General features: G+C 54.8%; 1 protein-coding gene across 2 annotated transcripts in view; it reads left to right on the forward strand.

Moving 5' to 3' along the window:
- LOC123629050 (F-box-like/WD repeat-containing protein TBL1X) overlaps positions 1 to 27,252 on the forward strand; it is a 1,209,717-nt gene that overhangs the window by 697,006 nt on the left and 485,459 nt on the right. The gene's annotated exons all lie outside the window — the stretch shown is intronic.

The following is a 27,252-nucleotide window of genomic DNA, read 5'->3' on the forward strand; positions in this document are numbered from 1 at the left end:
CGTAAGTCATACAAATGTTTCCCATCTTGAGCTATGCAAATTCTTCCTATTCCTGGCAAAAGGCTTTTGTCAAAGAGAGAATGTAAGGCTCAGCATGGTGAGTCCTCATTTAAATGAGCTGCGTGTCTAACTGGGTCCCTCATTAATTAAGAATTAATAAAAAACCTGTGATATGTGTTTCCTTGAGAGTCTGATTTTACCTTTTGGAAAAGTAGTGTCAAGGATCACCAACTCTCTGATTTCATCCTCAGTGCTCTGATCCTACCGGCTGCCCAGCTGGCAGCATCTACGCCAGCCACATCCCCTCTCTCCTTCCCTGTGCCTTCTGTCCCTCCAGGACCTCAGACCCTGTCCTCCTCCTGCCTCCTTGGTCCCTCCTCGCCCCACAGCCTCCTACTGTGCAGAGCTCCTTCAGCGATCCTGCTTTTTCTCTCCCACACCATCCACTCAACACCCTCCGGTGTTACGCACTCCAGACTTAAAACTACTTCATCCTTCCCCTTGCTCACACCAAGCTTGTGTCTATCCTCAACTCTTCCTTATCTGAAACCCCACAGCCAGTGTGTCAGCAAATCCTGTCAACTCTCCAGAAGCTACCAACTCTGTGTCACCCTCTGCCATTAGCTCGGTGCCATGCCGGCCACCACCTCTTCCAGCCGGATTACCGCCATCCCTCGCTGATCCCTGTCTCTGCCCTCCCTCCCTGCAGGCCCTTTTCAACACGCCAGCCGCTTTATGAAAACTTAAAGCGGAGGTGTGGGACTGAGGGGCCGTTCTAGATGAAAGATTTAGGAGACATCAAAGGTAACACGGGGTCAAACAGACTCTCTTAAAAAAAGAAAGAAAGAAAGAAAGAAAAACAGCTATAAAACACATTGTGAAGACAACAGGGGAAATTTGAAAATAAACTGCGCATTAGCCAAAGTGACTACATTGAGCCATTTCTGAGTGAAATGGGTGCTGGTACTGGGACTGTGAAAGCAGAGTGCTGGCCCCTCGTACCAGCTTTTTTTTTTTTTTTTTTTGAGACAGAGTCTCACCCTGTTGCCTGAGCTAGAGTGAGTGCCGTGGCATCAGCCTAGCTCACAGCAACCTCAGACTCCTGGGCTTAAGCGATCCTTCTGCCTCAGCCTCCCAAGTAGCTGGGACTACAGGCATGCGCCACCATGCCCGGCTAATTTTTTCTATATGTATTTTTAGTTGCTCAGATAATTTCTTTCTATTTTTAGTAGAGACGGGGTCTCGCTCTTGCTCAGGCTGGTCTCGAACTCCTGAGCTCAAACAATCCACCCGCCTCGGCCTCCCAGAGTGCTAGGATTACAGGCGTGAGCCACCGGCGCCCGGCCCCAGCTAATGTATTCTTAAGCAACTTTATGGGTGTGATAATGGTATTACAGTTTGTAGGAGAGTGTCTTCCTCTTCAGAGAGACATGTGGAAGTATGTGGGGACTGCACTGTCACCACGTTACTTTGCAATGATTCAGCAAAATACTAGCAATGGTCAACAAGGTCGCAGCAAAGAGCACTTAGTATACCATTTTTCTACTCTTTCATATTTGAAATTTTACCAAATGGAAACTTTAAAAGAGACAGAGAAGAAAAAAAAGTCAGGTCATGTCACTCTTTGCTCAAAACTTTCCTTTGGCTTCCCTGCCCTCTCAGCATACAGCTGAAGTCATGAGGGAACGTGCCCACCAGACCTCAAGTATCTGCGCCTTCTCAGCAGCCACACCAGACCGACTCTGCCCCCGGCTGACAACCGCTTGGCCAAGGCCCTCCCTTGTTCCAAGTGGCCACAAGGCCTTTCTGACCAGATGATCACAGAAGAGCCACTCCCCCACCAAATCCACAAAAGGAATTTCCTTCTTTTCATCTCAACACTTAAAACATTTACTTTTTTGTGTAAAAACATTCACACTTCTTTATGTTTATTCTTGGTCTCCCAGACCAGATATAAGCTAGGAGAGCAAGAACCCTCTGACTTCTCACAGCCACACTTCAGTGCTGAGAACCCTGCCCAGCACTTCGTGGGACCCCACAAGCTCTTTCTAACAAACCGAGGACCTGATGAGCCAACACTCACGAAAGAAGAAATCCAAGTAATGCAAATATTGGTGACCTTTCTCAAAATTATCTTTATTTTCAAAATAAATTTACTTAATTTAAGTAGTTAAGTATCTGTTTACCTTTACAAATGTTAGTGTTAAATAACAACGACACAGGGCTGGGACTGCAGGTGTGAGACACTGTTCCTGGCCCAGAGAGGCTACTTACAGGGCTCTCTCTACCTTAAACACGACCACCAAAGAGAATAATTTATCACACTCTCTGTTTTAAAAACTACATAAGACCTTACTGAGACTAAGGGGAAAGGGTGGGAGGGGTCTTCTTTATCAAAAGAATGCCAGATAATAAACACTGAAGCAGCAAGAGAATTGACTCTGCCATCGGACATCCTGCGTTCACCTTCTGCTGCTACCTCTCCTAGCTGTTTGTCGGTTCCAAATGTCCACAAGTTATCTGGCACTCCTCCCATCGAGAACTGGGGGCTATGTCTTCTCTCCTTGAAGCTGAGCCAGGGTTATAGGGGACAGTGACAACAGGACATGGCAGAGCAATGCTATGTGATTTCTAATGCTTGGTCTTAAGGAAAGTTCAGCTCCCTTCAAATTCTCCAGGGACACTCACCTTCGGAGCCCTAAGTTGCCATGGGAACACTGCAAGACCATGTGTAGGTGTCTGGCCAACAGTGTCAGCAAGGTCCCCTGCTGACAGCCAGCATCAATTGCACGAAGTTGGAGGGGCAGGGGGGATAGTAGGGTGTAGGGTGGTTGCACTTAGAGAAGAAGGGATGAGCCAGAGATGCCATTAGAGGTTCTATGAGCTCCTCAGTCAGGACCCACCAAGTGGTGAGACCTCCACTTGGCCCAAATCTGGCTCCACGTTGTCTGGTCTCCAGAGACACGTGGGCTCAGGGGGCCAGACAGCCCCTCCCACCTGGGCTCACAGTAACGAGACAGGCCTGGGCCTGGAGGCTGCCCCAGCCCTTGAGCGAGCATCCTCCCTCCCTGGGGCTCCTGCCCAGGCGGAGTGCTCTCACGACAGCAGGGTGGACGCCGTGGTGGTCTGTGCTGTAAACCACACCGACTGTCTAACTGACTTTGCGTTCCTTCTGTTTCTGTGTCTGTGAGGCAGAGTGTGAGCCTATGAAGGCAGGGATGTTTATCTCTGCTGTAATCTGCTGCAGCCTCAGCGCCTACCTGTGCCTGGCATGTAGCAGGGGCTGAGAAAACCACTCACCCCATAAATAAATGTACAGAGAGTGTGCTCACCACTGTGGACCAGGGCAACTGTTGGGGGCTACGCTCCCTCCTCTGTGAAGTGGGGGTGTGACACTACCTACCTGCCAGGGATGTGGCGGGTCACCTGAGGGGGTGGACTCCACATCTAGTGCTCACGCCTAATGTGTCACTAACACTCAGTGGGCCTTGCTGGGACTGTTACCTTTATCAGTTGTCACAGACTATTGTCACAGGCTGCTAGGTGAGCACCCTCCAACCAGAAAGACAAATTCAGGCTTCCTGGTGCCTCTTGGCCCAGGCTCCATGAAGACTCCCAACCTGTGAGCATTGTGACCCCCCAGGCAGACAAGACACCTCCTTGGGGATTCCATATGCCTGTGTGTGTCCCCGGTCCCAGCTCTGGCACACCGATCACTTGGCGGTCTGTGAAACCCCAGGGTTTTGGGACTGGACCTTACCCCCTCCATTTCAGAGTCCAGCTCCATTCCTGCCTGGGCTGCATAGTAGACACTGAGGTCACTGAGTTGGTCAGAGCTTCCCCTGACATCATCTGACACCCTTCCATCCATCAGACTTTGTCTCAAAACACCACAGCCTCCCTCTCTCCCACGGTAAGGTCCACTGCTCTGTAATAGTCAAGATGGTGCCCACAGTGCCAGTTTCTTCCCATCCCCTGCCCCAAGGTAGGAGTCCCATGCCAAGCCTGTCAAGAGAAAGGAGAAGGTGTATTACACGGGTCCCACCTGCACACATTGATAACGTGGCCTTGGCCCTCTGGGAGGCACCTACCTGTTCCATGGAAGAGAGACGACAGGGGGCCTGATGGCTAATCTAGTGCCCCAGGGTCCCCACCAATCCCCTTGTGGTGGGAGAGTGGTCTCTGCGCTGCTGTTAGGTGGCCCCTCTCTGCCCAGGGGAATTCTCTGCAGAGGAGCAGGGCTGCAGCATTGGCCTACCCCTGCCCCCTTCAGCCACTCACACCTGGGTCTGAATCAAGTGCTCCAGTGCGGAGGTGGGGTGCAGTCGGGAGACTAGTGCTGCTGGCCTGGAAACAGCTGGGCAGAAAGCTTCAGTTTGGGGGTTCTAGGCAGGTCTAGAAAAGGTAGTTAACTCATGCTAAAAGCTAGTTACCTTCTCACCCCTCAGACCCTCCCACTTTCCACCATGTCCTCTGCCACTCACAAGTCCCTCTCCCCATCCTTCTCTTATCCCACCCCCCCCCCCCCCGCTGGCCCATTGGAAATTCTGCCTGCCAAGTGTGGCCACAGCTTGGCCACCTCCCTATCCAGGCTCTCTCTAGGGGGCTTGGGGTTCTCAGGATACCCCTACCTCCGTGCCCTGGTGGAGACTTCCCAGCAGCCTTTTCCAGAGGAAACACCTCCAGGCCGGCACGTGAAGGTTGGCACCCTCCTTGTTCCCCTCTGCAGCTTCCAAACTGTTCCTCATCCTTCTTCCTTCACCCCTTGGCTCCTCTGGACACACATCAGCCAGTGCTGGAACCCACAACCTCCACCCCCACCTCTGCCCAAGGGGACTTTAGCTCTCCTGGCTCATGGCATTTGCAATACCTAGACAACAACATCCTGACCACCTCACCTCCAGACATCACTTCCTCCCCTGCACCCAGCTGCCTACACCCACAGCTGCACCCCAGAGTTGTCCTTGTTGCTGACAGCACCAACGCTGCGTTTGCACCCTGCCCACAGCTCTTGCACCTCCAGCTGACTTTCTCTGGGGTGGCTCCTGCTCAAGTTCCACTCTCTCATGGCCTCCACGTCTCCCCTGTCCCCCTCTCTCCTTTCCCACCTTGGAGTCCATGGTCTACCATTTTGATTTTTCTCTGGCAACAACCCCAGCTCTTGTCCCTTGCTCCCTTTTCCTCTTCACCTGGAAGAACTTCACTGTGGCTGAGGCTGAATGTCTACTGTCTCCACCTGCACCAGGGAAGCAGACAGTAGTTGGGCCTCTCCCCTAGCCAGGCTGCCTGGGTACACCTTAACCTCAAATGCAACTTGACACTGCCTGGAAACTTCCCTTCTCCTGGTGTGGACACTGACAGAGCTGATGTGGGTGGAGGGGGTCAGGGAGGGGAGGAAGAAAGCACGCAGAAGTTAGACATTTCCGGCTGGAGCCATAGTGTTGCGGTGGTGCCATTTTCTGGAAAGATGCGGAGAAATGGGTTTGGAACAGAAACCAAGGCTTCAGGAGTTGGTTCCAATAGTTTTGTCTCTCACACAGACCTTAAGCCAATGTGGATCTTTCCATCTCCGCTGCCTCCAGTGTGGCCCGGTGATGGTGTGGAGACATCAACCAAGACACGCTGGTTCACCTCTGTAGAACTTTTTGGTGGACTTGAATCTTACTGTAGGGACTGGGTGTGGTGGCTCACGCCTGTAATCCTACCACTGTGGGAGGCCAAGGTGGGAGGATTACTTGGGCTCAGGAGTTCAAGACCAGCCTGAGCACGAGATCCCATCTCTACTAAAAATAGAAAAATTAGCCAGGCCTGGTGGTGGATACCTGTAGTCTCAGCTGCTTGAAATAACAGAAGTGTATGGGTCTCTGATGGTGTGTAACAGAGAAAGCTGACCTGGCTGGGCACTCCGCAGAGCCGCCTGAGGAATGGTTACCTGGGCACAATGCTGAAAGATGACTAAGCAAAGGGAAAGAGAACTGCAACATGGGCACAGCACATGCAAAGATCCTGGGGTGGGGGTCGGGGAGCATGAAACATTTGAGAAACCCCTGGGAGGCCAGTGTAGCTGCTGTGCAGAAACTAAGAAAGCAGGTAGGCATGAGGCCCAGCGAGTGTTCCCTGAATGTTCACTCTGAACAGACTCTGTTCTCACAACCTTGCAGGTACCATCTTGTCATCTGCCCAGCCCCCCTGAGGCCGGTGCTGCTGTTGGATCCCTATTCTCCAGATGAAGAAACGAGACACAAAGGATGAGCCACCCAGAATCCTCTGGCATGGCAGAGCTCAGATTTGAATCCGGGTGGCCTGACTCCAGAGCCCACGCTCCCAGCCACTGAGCCACAGTACGTCACAAGAGGAGGCAGAGGGGTGGGCAGGCCATGCTAAAGCTTGGGGTCTTCTCCTTGGGCAGGCGGGATGGTTTCTAAGCAGGGCGATGATTTGATCTGGTGTGTGTGTTTAAATGAGGCTGGGGGGAGTGGGGGCCACGAGGATGTGGGAGGGGGAGGGCTGGGAGCAGCTGCAGTGTCCAGGTGGGAGATCTTAGCCCCTGAGGCCGAAGAGGGGCCCTGGCTGAAGAGGAAGAGTACAGCAGAGGGGAAACAAAGGACCTGGACATGGATCAGGTAGGGAGGCGGGCAGAGAGGGGGAGATGGAGGGAGCAGGCCACATTCCCAGGTTCCTGGCTTGCCCAGCTGGGGCGTGGTGGAGCCTGGTCCTGGGACAGGTAAAACCCTGGAGGAGGACAGGTGTGGGGAGGAGCAAGAATCCAGTCTCAGACTGAGGACTGTCCCAGAGCAGACGTCATGAGGTCGTCAAGGGGACACTGGGGTTGAGAGTTTTGAGGGGCAGTCATGCCTGCTCACTAGTCACTGATGCGGCGTGTGTGGACGGCGACATCCAGGGAGGGAGGCCAGGGAGAGGCGGACTGGCCCCACGGGCTCTGCCCTTACTGGCCACGCAGCAGAGAAGGGGCTGCTTGGCCAGAGGTAGGAGGAAGATGAGGCCGTGGCATCGTGCAAGCCGAGAGGAAGGCAGTGTTTCCAAGGCAGGGGCAGCCAGCAGAGGACAGGGTGTCCCCAAGAGGACGATGACTGTGAAGACCGAAAAGTACCCAACAGACGTGATGTGGCATCGCAGTGGTCTGTTGGTGCATCGGGGTTGGGGAGTGAACAGGAGCAGCGCGTGGGGACAGTGAGTGTGGAGGACTGTCTGAAGAAGTTTGGTGGGGAGGAGGAGGAGCAGGAGGAGGAGGAGGAGGAGGAGGAGGAAAGCAGGCAGTTGCAGGGATGTGGGGTTGAGGGAGGAATTTTCAGAGAGAGACTTGAACACGATCCCATGGTTAGGGGAAGGGGCCTGTTGGAGGTCAGAGCGGATGCCATGGGCACCACCCAGAATCCCAGGACCGAACCTGAACTGCCCCAGCTGCAGGGGGCCGGAGGCTGACGGCTCTCCTCCGAGCCCCTTCTCCAGCACGCGCCCTGGGCTGAACAGAGCCCTGTGGCCCCAATCCGTACCCTCCCTGCCCCAGCCCTGGAGGGCAGTGGCCTGACTCCTGGCCACAGTGTGGCATGACGCTGAGGCTGTCCCTGCTCCAGAGCTTCCCGTGGGGTGGCTGAGGCCTTCCATGGGCCTGCGTCACAGCTCCACTGTCCCTCGGCTCCGTCCTGCCTCCCCCAGCACAGGTGGCGGTCCTGAGAGCATGCCCAGTGAGCTTCCTGCTCGCTGATCTCCGGTCTCCCGGGGCCCTCAACCCCAGACAGCAGTTCAGTGAGCAAGAGAGAGGAGCGGTCGGTCAGTGATCGTGGATATTTCCCGAAAGACAGAGATCAGCTGTGCCCTAGAGAAATGTCTGCTCTGAGCTTCCGGGGAGAGGAGGCCAGGGAGGATGGGGTGGGGGAGGTCTGAGCCGGACGCTGGGACAGGTGTTTCCACTTTCCTGCGAGGTGGAGGCAGGCCCTCTGTTGAGAGGGTGGGAAGGTGGGGAGGGCCAGGGGCTTGAGGAGAATGAAGACCCGAGACAGCTGTTGCAGAAAGTGAGTGAGAACAGAAACCCTCGCGCACTGCTGGCAGGTGTAAATCGTGCCGCTGCAAACAATCTGATGGTTCCTCAACAGGTTCAACTCGGAGTTACCTTTAATCCAGCAATTCCACTCGTAGGTATGCACCTGAAAACACTGAAACATGAGTCATGGGCTGAATATTTGTGTCCTCTCCAATTTATATTTTGAAGTCCTAACCCCCAATGTGGTGGTATTTGGAGGTGAGGTCTTTGGAAGGTAGCTAAGTTTAGATGAGGCCATAAAAACGAGGCTAGCATCCTTGTAGGAAAAGGAAGAGACCGGAGTGCAAGCTCTGTCTGCCATGTGAGGACACAGCCAGAAGGCGGCCATCTGCAAACCAGGAAGAGGATCCTCATTAGAACCTGACCATGGCACCTTGATCTCGAACTTCCAGCCTCCAAAACTGTGAGAAACAAATCTCTGTTGTTTAAGCCACTAGTCTATGGTATTTTGCTGTGGCAGGCTGAGCTAAGACAATATGTCCATGTAAAAACTTGTACGCAGATGTTCATAGCAACGTTATTCATAACAGCCAAATAGTGGCAAGGACTCAAATGTCCGTCATTTTTGATGAATGGATAAACACAACGTGGCATAATCCATAGGATGGGATGCGATCTGGCAACAAAACGAGTGAGGCAGCAGCACTGTTGGCGAAGTGGGTGAGGCTTGTGAACATTCTGTGGCCGCAGCCTAGCGGGGAGAGGGGAACACGGAAGCGCAGTTGAGTCCAGCGAGCTGAGCGTGAGGAGGGAGCTGCACACATGGGGGAGCTGAGGCTTCAGGGTAGAGGAGGAATGAGACAGGGGAAAGGGGGAGAGGCGGGGGGACCTTCGACTCAAAGGCACTGAGGCAACAAGCTGCCTGCAGTGTGCTGGGAGTGACAGGCACGGGCACAGCTGGCGTGCTGAGATTGGGGACGTGGCGTGGTCAGACGGTTGCTGGGTGGAGGATGGAACAGGGCGAGGAGCCCTTTCAGAGGCTGCTGTGCTCAGCCAGATGAGAGAGAACAGAGGAGGGTGGGAGAGGCAGATCTGGAACATGTTTAGAAGGTAGAAGACGGGGACTTGGGGACTGGAGGTGCCATGCTCAGAAATAGGGAAAAGAGCTGGTTTGGGAGTTTCGTGGCAGGCGGGTTGCACTTGGGGTTTCTGGCAGCCATCCATGTGGCAGTGTCCTGCCAGCAGGTGGACCTTGCACATGGGACTCGGGAGAGAGAGGTCTGCGTTGGTGATAGAGATTTGGGTGACACATGTGCAGGAGTGGTGGCTGAGTCCCCACAGTGGAAGGCATGAGGGCCTTCAGGGAGGGCACAACCTGGGGGCCATCACCATTTACAGGGCGGGCAGAAGAGGGGCAGCTGAGGAAGGGAGGGGTGGAGTGACGGAGAGGACCCGGGTTGCCTGGGGCAAAGGAGCGGTGCGTCTCAGGGAGGACAGCAGGCAGTTCATGTGTCCACCGGACTTAGCAATCAGGCGGGCACCATGGCCTTTTCAAGAGTGGCTGCAGGGACATGCTCCAGTCTGCAGGAGGACTTAGGGGCACCTGCTAGGAGGCTGTAGGTTTGGGGACAGGCCCCTGTGCCAGCTTATCAGCTGTGCCACTGTCACTCCTTTTTATGTCCCTTCCCCAACCGGACAGAGCCTCAAAAGGGCTGATACTGTTTCTATGTCTTTGTGTCTCCGGACAAAGTCCAGTTCATTCAAAACATCTTGGAAGTGCACCTACAGCTCCCACCACGTGCTGTGCTCGGTGTGGAGGACGTCTGCTGTGCCTCAGACTCTGGTGGGGCGCACAGTAGGTCCTCAGACTGCGCAAACAAAGCCCTGGGCCAGGCCCTGCCAGCAACCTGCCGGTGACCTCAGGCGAATTCTGGCGTTGTCTCTCTAGGAGTTTTCTCATTGGCGATGGGTGATTTCTGAAAGACAGATCAGCTGTGATTTCTGAAGCTCTTTCTTGTGATAAAATGTGATGATTCTAGGACTTCTCAGCCTGCTGCCACATTATTTGCCCATGAGGCCTTGGCAGAGTCAGAAGCCCGGGGTGAGGGTGGGAGCAGACACTTCCCAAGACCTCTCTGCCCAAGGATCCTCCAGCTTGTTGTCTTGGTGACCCAAAGCTCTCGGCCACATGCCCCACATGCTCTGTCCCCTGCCAGCTCTCTGGCCTCAGCTGGTGCCCGTGCCCACTGGCTTTCTGGGCTCCAGTCATGAGGGTCTTCTCTCAGACCTTGTTCTCCCCACAAGCCTTCCTGCCCCAGAGCCTTCGCACATGCTGTTCCCTCTGACTAGACACCCTTCCCTTAACCCCTGGCCTGGTTGACTCTTCATTCTTTTCTGCTTGACTCAGATGTGGCTTCTGCGGAGGCATCTCAGATCCCCGAACAACAGTCACCGCCTTGACACATCTTCAGAACACCCTGTGCTCCTCCCAGCTCTTGTGCAGTGGTTGAGTAAGTCATCAGTTGCTCAAGGTCTGTCCAGTTCCACCCTCAGACTCGGGTGCGGGGCGTCCCTGCCATGGGTCCCCTGCTTGGCAAGACTCCCGTCCAGACCTTCTCTGTCTGCGGCTCCCCTCACAGGGTAAGAATTCTGTGGGGCCCTCTCGAAGTCCAGACCCTCCCCTTTAGACCACACTCCCAATACGAGGGACTCCAGAATGTCCCTCAAGGGTGGACTGTGTCACCAGTGGGGTAGCCAAGTGGCAGCGGGTTGCAGGAGGTACGGGCAGCTTGCACACAGGGACTAGAGTGTCCACACGTGTGCATGTGAACCTCTCCTTGGGCCAACATGGCTCTGGGGGTGGGGAGACAAGCGGGCAGCTGAGGGCCAGGCCAGCTCTTCTCATGCCCACGTTGGGGCAGGGAACTCGGAAGTCACAGAAGTTTTAAATTAGAACCTGGCCTTCCAGGTTCTAATAGAACATGTTTTATTTAACAGTTGTTAGCTTGATGTATAACTTCCAAATGTCTAGACATATGGTGTGAGGCCTCTGTGCATACTCTTGCCCTGGCCCCGCTGGCACTGGGGTGGGCGTGGGCGTGGGTCAGCCCCACCCACTGGATCATAAGCTCCACCAGGGCAGGCAGTGTGTGCAGCCCCCGGCCCAGGACACAGTGTGTGGCACACAAGAGCAGACAATGAATATTGGCTGTGAGTAACAATGAGATAGGCCAAGTAAAACGCTTGGTGTGGTACCAATGTCCAATAAATAGTAGCTGTCATTTTTTGAATAAATGAACAGGTGGGTAGGGTGGGGGGCCGAGATCTGTAAACTGAGGTGGCTCCTATCTGAGGAGGGAGGGGCTGCGGACCCCTAGGGTTCACACTTCCTATCCTGGGGTTGTGTCCTCCTTTGCCCCACCCCGCAGCCTCTCCCAACTCTTCAGGTTAGGTGGGCACCAGGCAGGGATACTTGACAGCTAGAGGGCCCCCACCCCGCCCCGGGCTGTGCTCTAGTGTGAGAGGAGCCTTTTCTGAGGAGTCAGATCATCTACTGGGCCCTGAAGAAGTCGCTTTGCCTCTGCAAGCCTCAGTGTCCTCATCTGTAAAATGGGACGGTGTGTGGAACTGGTGCACGTCAAGTGGCAGGTTCAGAGGGCACACTTAGCCAACATGAAGCACCCTTGCGCAGAACACGAGCGGGTCAGGGAGGGCAGGAGCATGGAGCCGGAACAGGAAAGCAGGTGAAACTGGGCCGCAGCCAGCCTGCCAGGGGGCCCGCGGCAGCGTCATCCCTGAGGCCTGAGGAAGGCAGGTTCGGCTGCCCACGCTGGAGGCCGGGTCAGTCCTGTTTGGGCAGCGGGGCAGTTGTCTTAGCTGCTTCATGGTCCGCACGGGGCTGGGACACAGGGGGTCTTGGTGAGGGCCTCATTCAGGGGAAGGCCCAAAGAAGCCGGGAAGCCCCCTCAGCAAATTCCTCCTCCCAGGGTGCTCTCCCCCAGAACACTCACCGGCACACTGTCGCATGCGCACAGGGGGCGGCACTGCCATACAAAGCAGAACCCAATTAACCCCAAACAGGACATGCCTCAGAAAAATCACATTTTGTGAACTGCCCACCAGGGGTCACCGTAGCCTCGGAACCGAGGGGTGACGACGTCACAACCGCCTGCAGACGCGGGGGAGGCGGAGGGTCTGTGAAGTCCAGCTGGGTGGCCTCCAGCCGCCCGCAGTCGCAGGTATCCGAGCACGGCCGCAGGATGCGCTCCGCCGCCTGGCTCTGGAACACCACGGTCATGGGCACGCTGGTCTCTTCCGTCCCGGCCGCAGCAGCGTGGGCCCGAACACGATGGCCGCGCTCTGCACCGACATGCGTTTCTGCTCGCCGTGCTCGATCCCCCTGCGGCGGGGCGGGTGGAATCGGGGCCCAGAGCAGGGGGGAGACGTGGAGGGGTCCTGCCAGGACCCGCCACCCCATTCCCAGCCACCCGCCCCGCTCACCGGCACAGGTGCTGGAAGAGCAGCCGCAGCGTGTCGCGGCTGGGGGCGGGCAGCGAGCCCACCAGGTCAGGCACATAGCGGCTGCGCTGGGCCTGGTGGTGCAACTCGGAGCAAGGGAAGGATCAGAGGGACGGAGTCGGACAGGGAGGGCGGAGGAGGAGGGTGGGTTCTGAGAGGGGAGCGGGGTCAGCAAGTGTGGTGGCACAGAGCCCGGCCAAGGGGGTGGCCCTAGGCAGGACAGTTCCACCCCTGCCCCATCCACCCCACCTCCGGCAGGTGCTCACTGATGGCCGTGAGGAACTGGCCGAAGTGTGAGAAGGGGAAGAGGGGCTCGGGCAACTCCCGAAAGAAGAGCCTCAGCGCCCAGCGTCCGCGTCGGGCGCCCAGGTCGAGAGGCTCATCTGCGGCGGAGGAAGGGAGGAGGTCAAGGCCCCTTAGCGCCTTCAGGCCCCGGGGCAGGGATGGGGACGGGCCTCACCGTGGTCCACCTTACAGCGCAGCTTCTGGATAGTGGCCAAGTGTCCACTGATGCGGTACAGCCTGTTGGTGTCCAGCCCTGGGACCGAGGGAGGCTCGGACCCGGGTGGGGTGGGGTGGGGCTGAAGCCCCTGCTGTGATTCCCACTCAGGGCCTCCTGTTCTTTCCCCACTCGACCCTGCGCCCACCCAGGGGTCTCCATCCTGCAGTCCTGGCAAGAGGCCCAGCCCAGCCCGCCGCACACACCCTGCTCCTCGACAGTGCGGACACACTGGGGCATGAAGCTGGCTGCCCTTTGGAACTCATACATGAACACTATTAATATTTAAACTGCTTTAAAAATGAAGAAAAAAAGAAAAAGAAAAATGCATGTTCCACCCCTCCACCTCCATTAGGAAAACTAGAGACCCTCGAGCCGCAGCCTGCACAGCCCCACTGTGATCTAAGCAGGCAGGGGCTCTGCTGGGGATGACCCCAGAGAATGGCCTAATGACACTTCTAAAACAATGTCCATTCTAAGTGGCAGCTCTCTCAAAACATAATCAGCCCCTATCTGAAAGTTTCATGCGGAAGACAAAGCTGTGCTGCAGATTCATTCTGGTTAAAAAAATAAAATGTGCCCAAGCTACATAGCTACACACCAACATACAGCAGGACACATCAATCCTGCCACCCGCAAAGGCAGGCTGAGGGTACTAGCCACTCTTGGGGGACTGATACTGATGCTTTCTGTGGCTTTGGGGTGACTAGGAAGACCTGCTGTGGACATTTAATGGACCCAACTAATCCATCTGTCCTTGATGATATAGAATTTGGGGCTGTCTCTTGAGGAACAACCTGGAGTTGCCTACAAGCCACCCAGAGTAGAGAGAGGGTGGCCACCAGCCAGCCAGGAGGCAGGGGGTTCCTCAGCCTCCCCTTGGCCTGAGCAGCTTCCAAGAGCACCGTCTGCCTCCTGCTCCTTGCCAGTACAGACAGCTCAGACAATCCTTCTCTGACACTTTCATCAAAAGCCCACAGATGACCTTCATAAGAGAACTGTTTGAAAAGGCTGTCCCTTGAGGTCAGAGAAGGGACATGGCTAGCAAATGTGATGTCCTTCCTCCACGTGACACTATAGCAAGCATTGCTAGTTGATCACAGAATCCTACCCTGCCAAGCCTGGAGAAGGCTCCAGAGTTCTCAAGGTAGCTCCAGATCAGAGTAGCTCATGAGACGAAACCAGTTCTCCAACTCTGCTCTGTAGATATCCTGGTTCTAGAACTGAATGAACCTTGGTGAATCATCAGAAAGCTACACACTCAGGCTCCTTGCAGAATGGTTTTTTCTGAGCCAAGGTACAAGGTTATGCTTTTGGCTATCATCATCATATGGTGCCCCAACAGCCCTGAGACTCCTGACTAAACCTCTGGGGAGCTCTTTTGCGGGCACTGGCCTCATGCCTCTAGATCCCATGTTTGTGGAACTACACACTAAACATTTTTAAGAGTTAAGGGTTAGACTGGGTGCAGTGGCTCACGTCTGTAATCCCAGCACTTTGAGAGGCTGAGGCAGGAAGATTGCTTGAGGCCAGGAGTTTGAGACTGGCAGGGACAATAAAGCAAGACCCTGTCTCTACAAAAAATTTTTTAAAAACTGGCCAAGCATGGTGGTGCTTACCTGTAGTCCCAGCTACTCGGGAAGCTGAGGCAGCAGGATTGCTTGAGCCCAGGGGTTTGAGGTTGCTGTGAGCTATGACGACGCCATGGCACTCTAGCCTTGGTAACAGAGTGAGACTCTAGCTCCAAAAAATAGAAAAAGAAAAGAAAAAGAAACATGAGACAGCACGTGAACAGTGAAGGGTGTGGTGTGGGAGGACCCTTGCCTGCTGGGGGAGCCTGACAGCTCGTCCACTGCCCTGGCTTACTCACTGGGCACCCAGTCCAGTTGGAAGCTGGGCTCTGGCCCAGGGGCAGGATGGGGACCCAGGGAGAAAGAGCAGGTTGCCCAGCCCGTCAGAGTAAGCACCAGGGCCAGGGAGCTTCCTGCCTCAGGTTGGGATGCTGCCACCATTCTAGCGGCCACTATTCTAGGCAGGACAGGGTCTCATCTCCCAGAGGCCTCTACTTCTCGCTACCCTCCAGGGCAAGGACGAGTAACTCAGCTCCTGGGGAGGGAACTACAGAAGCCATGGCCTTGAGCCCTGAGAATTCCAGCCCCAACTCCTCCCAGGTGCTCCTCCTTGGGGCTCGCCTACAGTGAGGGTCCCTGGACATCAGGACGCCCCTTCCCTCCTTCTGGATTTGCCTTTGGGGACCCAGGGGAGAGAGGCCCCCTTCAGCTCCACCGTGTACTCAGGGGTGCAGAACCTGGAAGGCTGCCTCTGTGGGACAGGGAGGAAGGGTGGGCAGGGGCACAGGGAGCCCTCAGCTCCGATGGGCCTGCTACCGCACTGTGGCTGTAGGGACAGGATGGGGTGGCTGGGGTGAAAGGGACCCAAGGGTTCCTGGAACCCAGAGATCCTGCTGGCTGGCCTGTCCCTTGCTGCCTGTCCGCCCAGGAGACGAAAGGAAGGAGCAGAGCCCCATCCCTGTGAGCAGATGTGTCCAGTCCCCAGCCTCCCTGCCCTCCAGCCTCGAGCTGTCCACCCTCAAGGACTGCTCCCCATCCCCACGTGGCTGAAACTGCTTGTCCTGGGGTGCACCTGCTGTCGTCACCCGCTCCCTGCCAAGGCCCAGCTCCTTTGACACTCACGGACCGCTGTCTCAGCCCTGGTGTGTTCTAAGCCAGACAGAGCAGCTGGGGGAGGGGGGGTCCAAGCCCTGGGGGCCTGGGCCTCACCGGGCCAACTGCAGTTGGGGCCTTTGAGTCCTTGAAGAACGTCAGGACACCACCCTCCAGCACCGTCCAGGAGGCACCCCCCCCAGTGCTTCCTCCCAGATGGGGGTGGGGAAGCAGCTGGTGGACAGGACTTAGACACTCAGTCCTAGGCTGAGGCCCCCCTCCTTGCCCCAGGAGCAGGGCACCTGACTGTGAGGGGTGGACTCCCAAACCTAACCTGGAAGCCAGGTGACCTTGGGCAAGTCACTTTAATCTCTCGGTGCCTCAGTTTCCTCACAGGCCCTCTCATGAGGTCACTATGAGGATTAATAAGAGCCTGGCGTGTGGGGAGTGAACTTTGTCTTTAAGGCCCACCCTGCCCTGGTCTAGGAGCAGAGGGGCTCTCCCCGGAGCCGCTTTCCCTTGTCCACTGCCCTGGTGCGATGCGGCAGCCCTGCCTTGTCCAGGGTCTCGATCTAAGAGAAGGGGAACGAGCAGGTGGTCCAGAGGGTGAGGCATGGGGGGCAGAGGCCAGTCTCCCCCTCAGCTCAACTCCCCACGGGCTGGGCCTGCGTCTCCACTGAACGCTGGGTACCAGCCCAGCCTCCTGGCTGGAGCGGGTGGCGCCTGCTCCCCGGCAGCAGCGGCAGGAGAGATTCCTTCCCACTTCCCAGGCTCACCCACCTCTGGGGGCTCGTGCTGGGGCCCATGGGGGAACAGATGTGTCCCACCCAGTCTTTGCCCCCAGGATCTCCAGAAACTCCCCGTTTCTTCTGTGGTGGTCCTGCCAGGGCCTTCATGCCACCCCCGTTACCTTCTCCTCGGGAGGGCTGGCCTGGGCTGGAGTGTCACTGTCCTGGCTAGATTTGTGCATGCTTCGAAGGGCAGGGACAGGGACCTGGGGAGAAAGACACTGTCATATATAGTCTCCCCCTCTCTCCCCAGCTGGTTACCTGGGGCAGCTCCGACCGGACGGGGGAGTCGTCTGCGTTGTAGAAGTATTGTTTGTTTCCCGTGCTGGTCCTCCAACCTCTCCCACTGTGGGGAGCGGGATGATCAGGGCCCCCCACCCAGCTCCTGAGAGGAGAGAAAAGGCTCCCTCCAACCAGGGTCCAAGTCAGCAGCAGGAAGCTCGGAGAGGCAGATGCAGGTGACTCCCATCTGGCTTAGGGTCTGCGTGGGAGCTGCGGTTTAGAGTGCCAAGGGGAGCCCATAGTGAGGACAGTAGAGGGGAGCCACCCGCGGCTGTCTGGGTCCATCTGCCCACTGCCCCTACCTGCTCTGGGGTGAAGTGGTTGGTGTAAAGCTTCTGCTTGTCCTGGCGGATGTGACAAGACCGGCCGGGGGGTGTGGTCCAGGAATAGGTGCGGCCGGGCTCACCGAGGGAGCCCACGGGGGAATAGTCTTCCTCCCGGGAACCGGTCAGCAACACTGGGTAGTCCGTCTCGGGGCTGGGGGGCTGCAGGGACCAGCCCACCCCCTTGCCATTCGGTCCCTGGGGCTGGGTGGAGCAGGAGGCGGGGCCAAAAGGATCGCAGATAGCCCCGCCCCTCGCCCTCTGGTCCCTGCGGCTGCCAGGGCGTCTCGGTGCATCTCCCAGGCGGTGTCGCCGGTCGGGGGGCTGCAGAAGAAAACCCCGCGGCTCTGCTCATCCCAGCATTGGCTCCACTCGGTCCCGAGGCTCTCGCGGCTGCCCACGGAGGTCGGGGAGGTGGCTGGGATGGCAGAGACCTCAGCAGTCTCAAAGGGCGACTCCCAGGGCCGGGCGCGGTGGCTCACGCCTGTAATCCTAGCACTCTGGGAGGCCGAGGCGGGCGGATCGTTTGAGCTCAGGAATTTGAGACCAGCCTGAGACCAGCCTGAGCAAGAGCGAGACCCCGTCTCTACTGAAAATAGAAAGAAATTACCTGGACAACTAAAATACATATAGAAAAAATTAGCCAGGCGTGGTGGCGCATGCCGGTAGTCCCAGCTACTCAGGAGGCTGAGGCAGGAGGATCGCTTAAGCCCAGGAGTCTGAGGTTGCTGTGAGCTAGGCTGACGCCACGGCACCCACTCTAGCCTGGGCAACAAAGCCAGACTCTGTCTCAAAAAAAAAAAAAAAAGGGCGACTCCCAGATCCTCACGCCCGTGTCCGGGTTGTAGCAGTAGGGGCGCGCGGTGCTGGTGCCTGTGTGCGTCTCCCACACCGGGCTGGGGCGAAGTGGCCCGAGGCTGCCTCTCTAGGTTCGTGTACACGGGCTCCACAGGTTTGTCCACCTACGGAAGGTGGAAGGAGACGTGACTTTCAGAGGACCACTGGGGTCACACAGTCCCGACTGGGCCACTTGCCACCTGAGCGACCTTCAGAAAGTCACAATGCCTCCCTGCCTCAGTTTCCCCAGGCATAAAATGTCTGCTCTGGCCATTCCAGAAATTGTAGTGAAGATAGAATGAGGAAATGTTCTTAAAAGTGCTTCTCAAAGTATTTAGTGCTGCAGATGGATGGGAAAATTGCGTCAATTATGTTTATTACCAATAACAAGATATCGATAACCCAGATCTCACAGCTGTGTACTCACAGAGGCAAGTTAGGTTGGGCAGGAACAAAGAAGTGGCCTGGGTGCTCCCTGGGCCCAGCTCGCATGGCCTTTTACCGGCTAATTCCTTTCCCCCTTCCTCCTTTTCAGAGCTGACTTCTCTGTCCCTCACTCACACACCAGCCCCCTGTCCGGAAGGCCTTCCACACTCCCTTGATGACGGATCCCGTCCTCCTGCAGCCTGACTGGGCTGGGGCTGCGCCGCCTCTGCCAGGGCCCCAGTGCCGGGTGTCTCACCTGGCTTCCCGCTCTGCCGCCTGCGAGAGCACGACCAGCTGTAGGTCACCACCTCGCAACCCCTCTCTGGGCTCACACATCCAACTGCTGCCGGGTGTCCTTTGTAGGCCTGGGAAGATGTCCAAAATCAAATTGTCTCTCTTTCTAGTATCAGCATCACCTGTTACTCAGGTAGAATCACCTGTGACTCCTGCCTCCTTAGCGTCATCTGTCACTGAGCCCTGGTGATCCCCGTGCTTGAACCTTTCAGACCCTACCACTTCACAGGTCACACGGGTTAGAACAGGGACGCGCTGCCACAAGGAAGCCAGCACGCACGACAGACAAGTACCCCACGGGGCAACAGCTCTGGTCTCTTGAGGAGTCAGCGTCAAGGCAAAGGAAAGGGTGGGGGGTGTTCAAAAGAGATTAAAGAGACAGCCAGAAGCAAGGCACGACCTTGGACTGGATCCTGGTGCAAACAAACCAGGAGAGAGGGAGGGAGGGAGAGAGAGAGATGTGTTAGGACAACGGAGGCAATTTGACTATGGCCTAGGTCAGGAACGAATGTTAAGTTTGTCAGCTATAATAATGGTAGAGTGGTCATGGAAAACAAAACATTACTTTTCAGAAATGCATGCTGAAGTTTTCAGGCATGAAATAGGATGTTTGAAATTTATGACTCCTCAGTGGAAAATAAATAAATAAAATTATCCTGTCAGTTATTAAATGAAACTCAAACAGATCGAATTCTCCTAGTAAAAGAGTCAGCTCAGGTTTTAAAATGCAGTGATATGATGTATACAAGAAATACAGTTTAAAAAATGATAACGGTTGAAAATAAAGGGATTTATTTTTAATGTAGTATAATATAAAATAAAGAGCCACATTAAAAATAGAAGGGTAAAATTTAAGAGTGAGCACTAAAACAGGATAAGGAGAGATGACATGTAGTGACAGGAAGGCACAATTCACAAAGATAGAATACTCAAAATCTCCCGAAAGCAGCATCATTAAATATGAAAAGCAAAAACTAATAAAAGCACCAGAAAAACTTTATGGGGAAAATTTGAGAGGTAGGTTTAATAAAACTTCATCAGAATTAACATAAAGGGTGAAAAACAAAAAAGATACAAAGGAAGTGAAAGTTTGAATTATACATAATCAATAAACTTAATAAACTTGATTTGCTACATGAGGGACCTTTTATCCCTTAAATAGAAAGTGTACATTTTTTCCATATGTCTATGAAAAACTTAGAAAAAATCATTTACTTGGCCACAAAGAAACTAATAGATTTTAAAAGTGGAATATATATAAATCTAGAGAAAACAAATGCTTTTGTAGTAAAATATAAAATGACCAAAATTAGCTAGAGAACTCGCAGATACTTGAATAGATCTAATTATCACTGAGAAAAAAATCTGCCACTGAAAAAGCCCCGGGTCCAGAGGGTTTCATGGGAGGGAATCGTAGAAACCTTTAGATTTTACCTCTGGCAACACCTTCCTCCTCCAGGAGGCATCCCTAGAACTTCCTCTCCCAGCAAGATCCTGCACCCAGCAGACCCGCCACCACGTCATATCACAACCACAGCATATCGCATTGTCACATCGTGTCATGTTCTTCCCATGCCCAGGGGCCTGGCACTGACCACCCGTGCAGGCTGGCATTTCAGTACTGATGCCCGCCCCCTCCCACCACTGGACACTGTCAGCTCTAGGAAGGGCAGAGAAAATAGGTGCAGAGGGAGGCCGACTGCTGGGGCCCAGGAAGGAGGAGAGGAGGCTGGTGGGCTTGTCAAGGGCCCAGCTCAGGAGGTCTGGGGCTGCAGGGAACCAGGGGCTGAGAGGGGAATAATGAGGCCGGGGCTCCAGGGAGATCCCCAGGGGGCCATGGGCCACCTCCCAGCCTGCAGGGGAGGGAAGGGTAGGTGGGGAGAGCTCTGGGTGGCCAGAGCTATGTGGGGTGGGGGAGGGACCCAAGAACCTGCTCTCTCACAAGCCAGGTCACAGGCTGGGCAGCGGGGCTCCTGGGCCCTGGGGCAGCAGGTGCATCACGGGGAGGGAAAGTCAGGCCAGGTGTGCGGAAAGCAGCCAGCAACCCAGGGCCGCCCTAGCTGGGAGGCGGAGAGCTGTTGGAGGAGGGGGACAAAGGGCTCCCTGGAGTCCCCTTAGCTTGGCTGCAGGGCCTCTGCTGTTACCAACCCCACTTTTAAAGGCCCCTGGCCGGCCCCGAGAGAGGACAGGTGGATCTGTCCCGAGGCCAGTTGCTGTATCTCAGTCACAGCCACCTCGGGCTTCCCTTGGAGTTTGCCCTGGGAAGTGGGAGCTGGTCTGCGATCCGGAGAGGAGGGGTCACCAGGTGAGATTTTGGACTGGATAGGGAAAGGCTGGTGGAGAGTCTGGGGGAGGGGGGAGGGCAGGAAACCGTGGCCGCCCCTTCCCCAGGTGAGGGGTCCACTCACAGTTCCTGGAGGAGGGAGGACGAGGGCCCTGGGCTCCTTCCCGTGCAGGCCGCCTGCTCCGGTGCGGTGCCTCCCGGGCTGTTTGGGTAAGAAGTGACAGCTGGGCTGTAACTCTCCCTCCCAGTGGCCGGTGTCCGGCAGCAGCAGCGGGCTCCCGCTGCTCTCCCGCCTCTGGGGCAGGATGGTGACCGCACCCAGAAATAAGGACTGTGGCCTCGGGGGACGGGCCTCAGAGGCTTTCGCCAGGCTTCCCCGGCTCCCTGCTCGGCCACCTTGGGGGAGAGGTGTCCTCCCAGCTCACGCCCCCCCACCTCTCCCTCCTCAGAAGCCTTTGCTTCCACCCTCTCCTGGGATGTCAGATTCTCCTACTGCACCCTGAGCTGCAGACAGCAAGGGCAGGGTTTGGAATTCATGGCCACGACAGGGCTGGGCACATAGGTGTGTGCAGAAAAGTGAGCGCTTGTTTGCCTTTGGCTTGTACTGTTCTTGCTGAGGGTAACAGGGTGGCTAACCCTGAAGGCCACCTGGCTGAAATGGGGCCCAGACCTGACCTGGACACAGCCACTTCCTGGCTGTGTGACTTTTGGCCAGTCACTAAACCTCTCTGAACCTGTTTGTACTCAGGGCAAATTGGGGTACCTATGCCTGCCTTCCAAGATGCTCGGAGCTTAACCCTGGGTGCAAGCCTTTGAGTGAGAGCCCACAGGACTGTTAGCTCCTTTGGGACTGTGCCTTATGACGCTTTGGGTCCCCAGTGTGCAGCAGGGTGACCAGCACACACCAGGTGCTCAGTATGTGCTATTTGAGTGAACGGGGAATGACAAGGCTGTAAAAAGCCATACATGGCAGAGGCTCCTCTCTCCTGGGGGTGCCCTGGGCCTGCCGAGTAGCCTGCCCCGAGCCCTGATATGAAGCCCTGCAGACGGGCACCCCTCGCCCTCCCCAGTGACCCTGGTCGCCTCCCTCCTCACATCCTTGCCTCTCTGTTCTGGGCCCTCCGTCATCTTTTCTCCCAGGATCCCCTCTCAGCAGCCCCCTCCTCCTCATCCTCAGCCTCCCGGTCTCCTGGCTCTTGACCGTCCACTTAAACTTGGGGAAGGCTCCACCCTCGGCCCTATACCGGCTCTGGGCAGTTGTCTACACGCCGTTCTCATCGTCACCTTCGCGCCTCTGCCTTCAGCAACTGGAGATGCCAGGACCTGGGGGATCTCCTTCCTCCTTGGTTTGGGCTCCTAGGTGCTGGCCCTTGGGCGGACTTACGGAGCCCTGGTTCATGGTCAAGGGCTGCCTCCTCGCCCCTCCTCAGCACACACACTCTCTGTGCACGCTGTCCGAGGGCAAGGCCATGCCCCCACCTCCAGGGCACAGCTCAGAGGGGCAGGCACACGCCCACCGTCGCCAGGACAGAGAATGTGCCTGGGAGCGCGCCACCGGGAGCCTGCCCAGAAGGGAAGGGGCGCTGGGGGAAGGAGCGCTGGCAGCCGGCCACCTACCCCAGGGGAGCTGCCTGCCTGCTGGCAGAGCCACGGGACACGGCCCCGCCTGCGTCCCCGTCCGCCGGGTGCTGTTCCCCACCCTGGCCACCAGGGGGAGGGCTGCCCCCGAAGAAACCCCAGTGAGGGCTGCGCAGACCCGAAGGGAAGCGCACCGAGGGGGACCCCAGTTCGTCTGAGGGGACCGCCCGCGACTGCCCAGCGCTTCCACGGCCCGCGCCGTTTAAGGCTCGCCACAGCCCTGATCCTCAGGTACAGTGCTTACACTGGGGGACACTGGGCCGGGGCAGTTAGGTGGCTCATCAGCAGCTGGCAGGGCACCCAGCCGAGTCAAATCCGGCCGCTCCCTTTGGGCCGAGGAACAAACCAAGATCCGGAGAGAGGAAGTGAGTCCCCCCACCCATAGGGAATCACGCGCCTGGCGCAGGGGTCAGATGGTTTCTGCGCATCTTGTTTTCTTCAGGGCGCCCCTCCCTGAAAAGTTGCTAAAGTTCCAGATGTCAGGGCCCCTGGAAGGATTCTGAGGATGTAAGAGTGTTTTTAAAACGTGCTGTGTTTTGTTTTTTGTTTTTGAGACAGAGTCTCACTCTGTTGCCCGGGCTAGAGTGGGTGCCGTGGCGTCAGCCCAGCTCACAGCAACCTCAGACTCCTGGGCTCAAGCGATCCTCCTGCCTCAGCCTCCCGAGTAGCTGGGACTACAGGCATGCGCCACCATGCCTGGCTAATTTTTTCTATATATTTTTTTAGTTGTCCAGCTAATTTATTTCTATTTTTAGTAGAGACGGGGTCTCGCTCAGGCTGGTCTCGAACTCCTGACCTCGAGCGATCCATCCGCCTCGGCCTCCCAGAGTGCTAGGATTACAGGCGTGAGCCACCGCGCCCGGCCCATGCTGTTTTTGATTTCCCAAATTAACACAACTGGACTCGGAAGATAGAACCTCCCCGCTTACCATAACTGGCCTTCTTTCTGAAACAAACTCATTGAGAGTTTTTGGTTTTGTTTTTTTCAAAAAAGAGAAAAGAAAAGAAAAGAAAAGAAAAGAAAAGAAAAGAAAAGAAGGAAAGAAAAGAAAAGAAAAGAAAAGAAAAGAAAAGAAAAGAAAAGAAAAGAAAAGAAAAGAAAAAAGAAACTGAAATGTTGGAAACAGCCTAAAAGGGAAATGGACGCCTGACTTTCACATCCACCTCATCTGAACCCCCAGGCTCCTGGGAGAGAGTCGAGGCAGCTGGAGCCAGTGCAGGGCCACAAGCCCCCATCCCACGTCCAGGTGCCTTTCAGTAAACAGATTGGCTGGGATTTTAGAAAGAGAATAGGACAGCCAGCACACATCTGCCAGAGGTTACATAACTGCCCAGCAGGGCTTGGGCTGCACCCTGCAATTAAGCTTATTTGCATTTCTGCAGCAAAACGTGAATATTCACACCCAGTGTGATAAAGACTGTCAACATCCTCATACTGGTTCATGTGAAAGTTTGTCACCAGGTGAATTACAAAAAACCTTTGGGCTTTCCAGGGAGCTTTGGCACTTGGGAATTGCAGAGAAGGGATTGTGAGCCTGTACCACTCTCATTTTGGGTTTGGGGAAAGTGAGGTCATCTGAAGTCGGCGAACACAGTGGGGGGCTTCGAGCGGGACACTATGCCCAGCAGGTCTCCTTGGCTCCATGCAGGCATAGCCACCCACCCACCTCTACCCCTGCACCCTGCTGCTCCAGACTCTCCTCCCACTGTGGGCCTTGCACTTCCAGTATGGCCTCATAGACATTCTTGGAGTCACTGCATGCCAGGGGCCACACCCAAGCTGCAGGCCTTGAAGTGGCCCTGGCTCCTGAAGAGCCCGGCAGGAGGCACGTGGTGGTGTGTGCCAGGCCGTCCAGGGACTGACTGCACTGGCTGCACGGGTGCAGAGGGCCGCACCTAGGGGCAGGCCAGGCGCTAGGTTGCTGCATTTCCTAGGGGAGTCTTCTTTTAATTAATTTGTTGGGGGGGGTTCCCTACAGGGTCACTCGAGTCTCGGGGAATCGTCCCAGGCAACTCCCACTAAGGACTCCAGTCACCCAGGGCTGCCAGGGCTGGGAGGAGATTAAGATCCCCCTTTTCTTCGGAGCTCAGGAACTCAGTCTCTCACTTATCTAGGATCCCAAGCAACGATTCTTAGTAAAAGAACCAGCTCAGAATAAACCAAGACCATAAACCAAAAAACAGGAGGTCTGGAGCTCAGGAGGACTTACCAGTTCCGCCAAAGGAGAAGCTCGGAGTCAGAGGGCCCAAAAGGGCCATGCCGGTACCTGGTGCTGAGTTTGGGCTGCTCCTTTGGTGATCCTGAGTCTTCCCTGAGCCCTGCATCTGGGTGCCAATCTTGTCAACAGAAGAAAAGACAAATTCTGTAAAATAATTTTAAAGAGATTTACTCTGAGCCAAATTTGAGGGCCGTGACCGGGAGCCATGCCCAAGAGGCCTTGAGCAAGTGGACTCACTGTGGCTGGGTCACAGTTTGGTTTTATACATTTCAGGGAGACAGGGGTTACAGGTAAAGTCATAAATCAATCCATGGCAGACATACATTGGTTTGGCCCGAAAAGGTGGGCCATCTCGAAGAGGCAGCTTACAGGTTATAGGTAGGTTTAAAGACTCTTTGACTTGTAATTGATTAAAGACATGAAGCTTTGTCTAAAGGCTTGGAATGTTTCAACACAGTTGCTGTTTATCAGACATGAGCCACCGGACATAGATTTGTGTAAATTGAGGCCCTGCAGGTCTGTCTTGCATACCCTTAGGCCTGTCAGTGGGTTACAAAGGATGTCCCCAAGAAGGGAGTGGGACATGATGAGGTATGTCTCACCTCCCTTCTCCTGGCAGGCAATTTAGTTTTAGGCTATTTCTTTGGCCATGAGGGGATCAGCCGGTGGGGAGGGCAAACCTTAAAATTTTATTTTAGTTCACACTTAGAAACATTTACTCTGAGGCTGCTTCACATCCAAGGAGAAATCAAGGAAATTAACTCACACTCAATAGAAATTTCCAAACATTAAATCCTGTGTCTTCCTGCCACCCCCATTTCTTATTCATTAGCAGAAGAGCTGAAGCATGATGGTTTACATAACTGATAAAATTTCTATTGCTTTTTTCTCTTCTTGGAAGGAAGGTGCTTTGTGATCCATTATTTGTTTATATCTAAATTCATTTTTATTTGGCTTGCTTTTGGTTTCTCTCCTTTGTTTTTTTTACCTTCTGTCTTTCTCCTCTTAATAGTTTATGGTCTAATCCACCTGCGTTTAGGTTTTATCTTTGATCATTTGCGAAGTATGCCAAAAGAAATGACTGACATTTTTCATGAGATTAGTAAATAAAGAAAGTTGGCATGTAAGAAATAGTAAATCTTGAAATTTGGGCATGATAGCTCATGCCTGTAATCCCAGCTATTTGGTAGGTTGAGGTGAGAGGATCCTTTGAGGCCAGGAATTTGAGATCAGCCTAGGCAACACAGTGAGATCCTGTCCCTAAAATAAAATAATAATAATAAATCTTAAGAAATGAGAAGATAGTAGGCTGGGTGCAGTGGCTCATGCCTATAATCTTAGCACTCTGGGAGGCTGAGGCAGGAGGATTGCTTGAGCTCAGGAGTCCAAGATCAACCTGAGCAAGAGTGAGACCCCATCTCTACTAAAAATACAAAAATTAGCCAGGCATCATAGCACACACCTCTAGTACCAGCTACTAAAGAGACTGAAGCAGGAGGATCACTTTAGCCCAGGGGTCTGAGGTTGCAGTGAGCTACCATGACATCACTGCACTCTAGCCAGGGGTAACAAAGTGAGACTGTCTCAAAAAAAAAAAAAAAAAAAAGAGAGAGAGAGAGAGAAGATAATATAAGTCCCCGTGAAGTTTGGGTTCTGAGTTCTACATATTTCTGGCATCCATGTTCCCACCAAATCTGACCAGATGGTACAGTGGTCCCAGCTGGCTCCCTTGAATCACATTGCCAGGCCACTGGGATCACTGAAAACACAGCACAGTTTAACATAATAAAAATAAACCCTTTGACAGTCTTCTGCATGCTGAATGCTCTTGCCAAACAGAAGGCATGGCAGCTGCTTTAAACATAGAGATGTGGGCAACACCTTCATATTTACTTGAGGATTCAGAGCTTCCCCAAGACTAGCAAGTTGCAGGTCGTATAATCAAATTTTATCTTGTGTAAGGCACAAAAGCTAAGAGTGTGAGTTTCTCACTGAAAAATCATTAACCTGCTATCTGGCTTCTGTAAAACTGCTTGCTAAAGACAGTGCCCAAGTGTGGGAATACAACACCCATGTTCTGCGTGACCAAGCCCTAAACTGCCCAGATCCTGTTGCACCAGGACACGAGAGTGATGTAATTCTTCTTTTTGCCCCTATAATCATGCTTGCTCTGCCCCAGTGATTTTTCACCCACGATAAAAGCTTTCTGCTTCAAAGGTTCAAGGCTGCTCTCTGTGCTGCCGCCTTTGGCCAGCTAATAAAGACTCCTGATTTGGCTCAATTCAGTCTTTAGGTGGTCTCTTCTCGCATCTCAGACCATAACAAAAGCACTCAATATTCTCTCCCTTTGTTTCCTTTTCTGTGAAGAGATAGGCATGGAGACCCAGATAAAGGCTTGGCCTGGAGCTGGCACAGGATCCAGATGTGACATTTGGGTAAGATTTTTCAGGACACATTTCAGCAGCTGCTGGCTCGGTCA

The sequence above is a fragment of the Lemur catta genome, chromosome Y, assembly GCF_020740605.2.
Source record: "Lemur catta isolate mLemCat1 chromosome Y, mLemCat1.pri, whole genome shotgun sequence".
NCBI classification, from domain to species: domain Eukaryota; kingdom Metazoa; phylum Chordata; class Mammalia; order Primates; family Lemuridae; genus Lemur; species Lemur catta.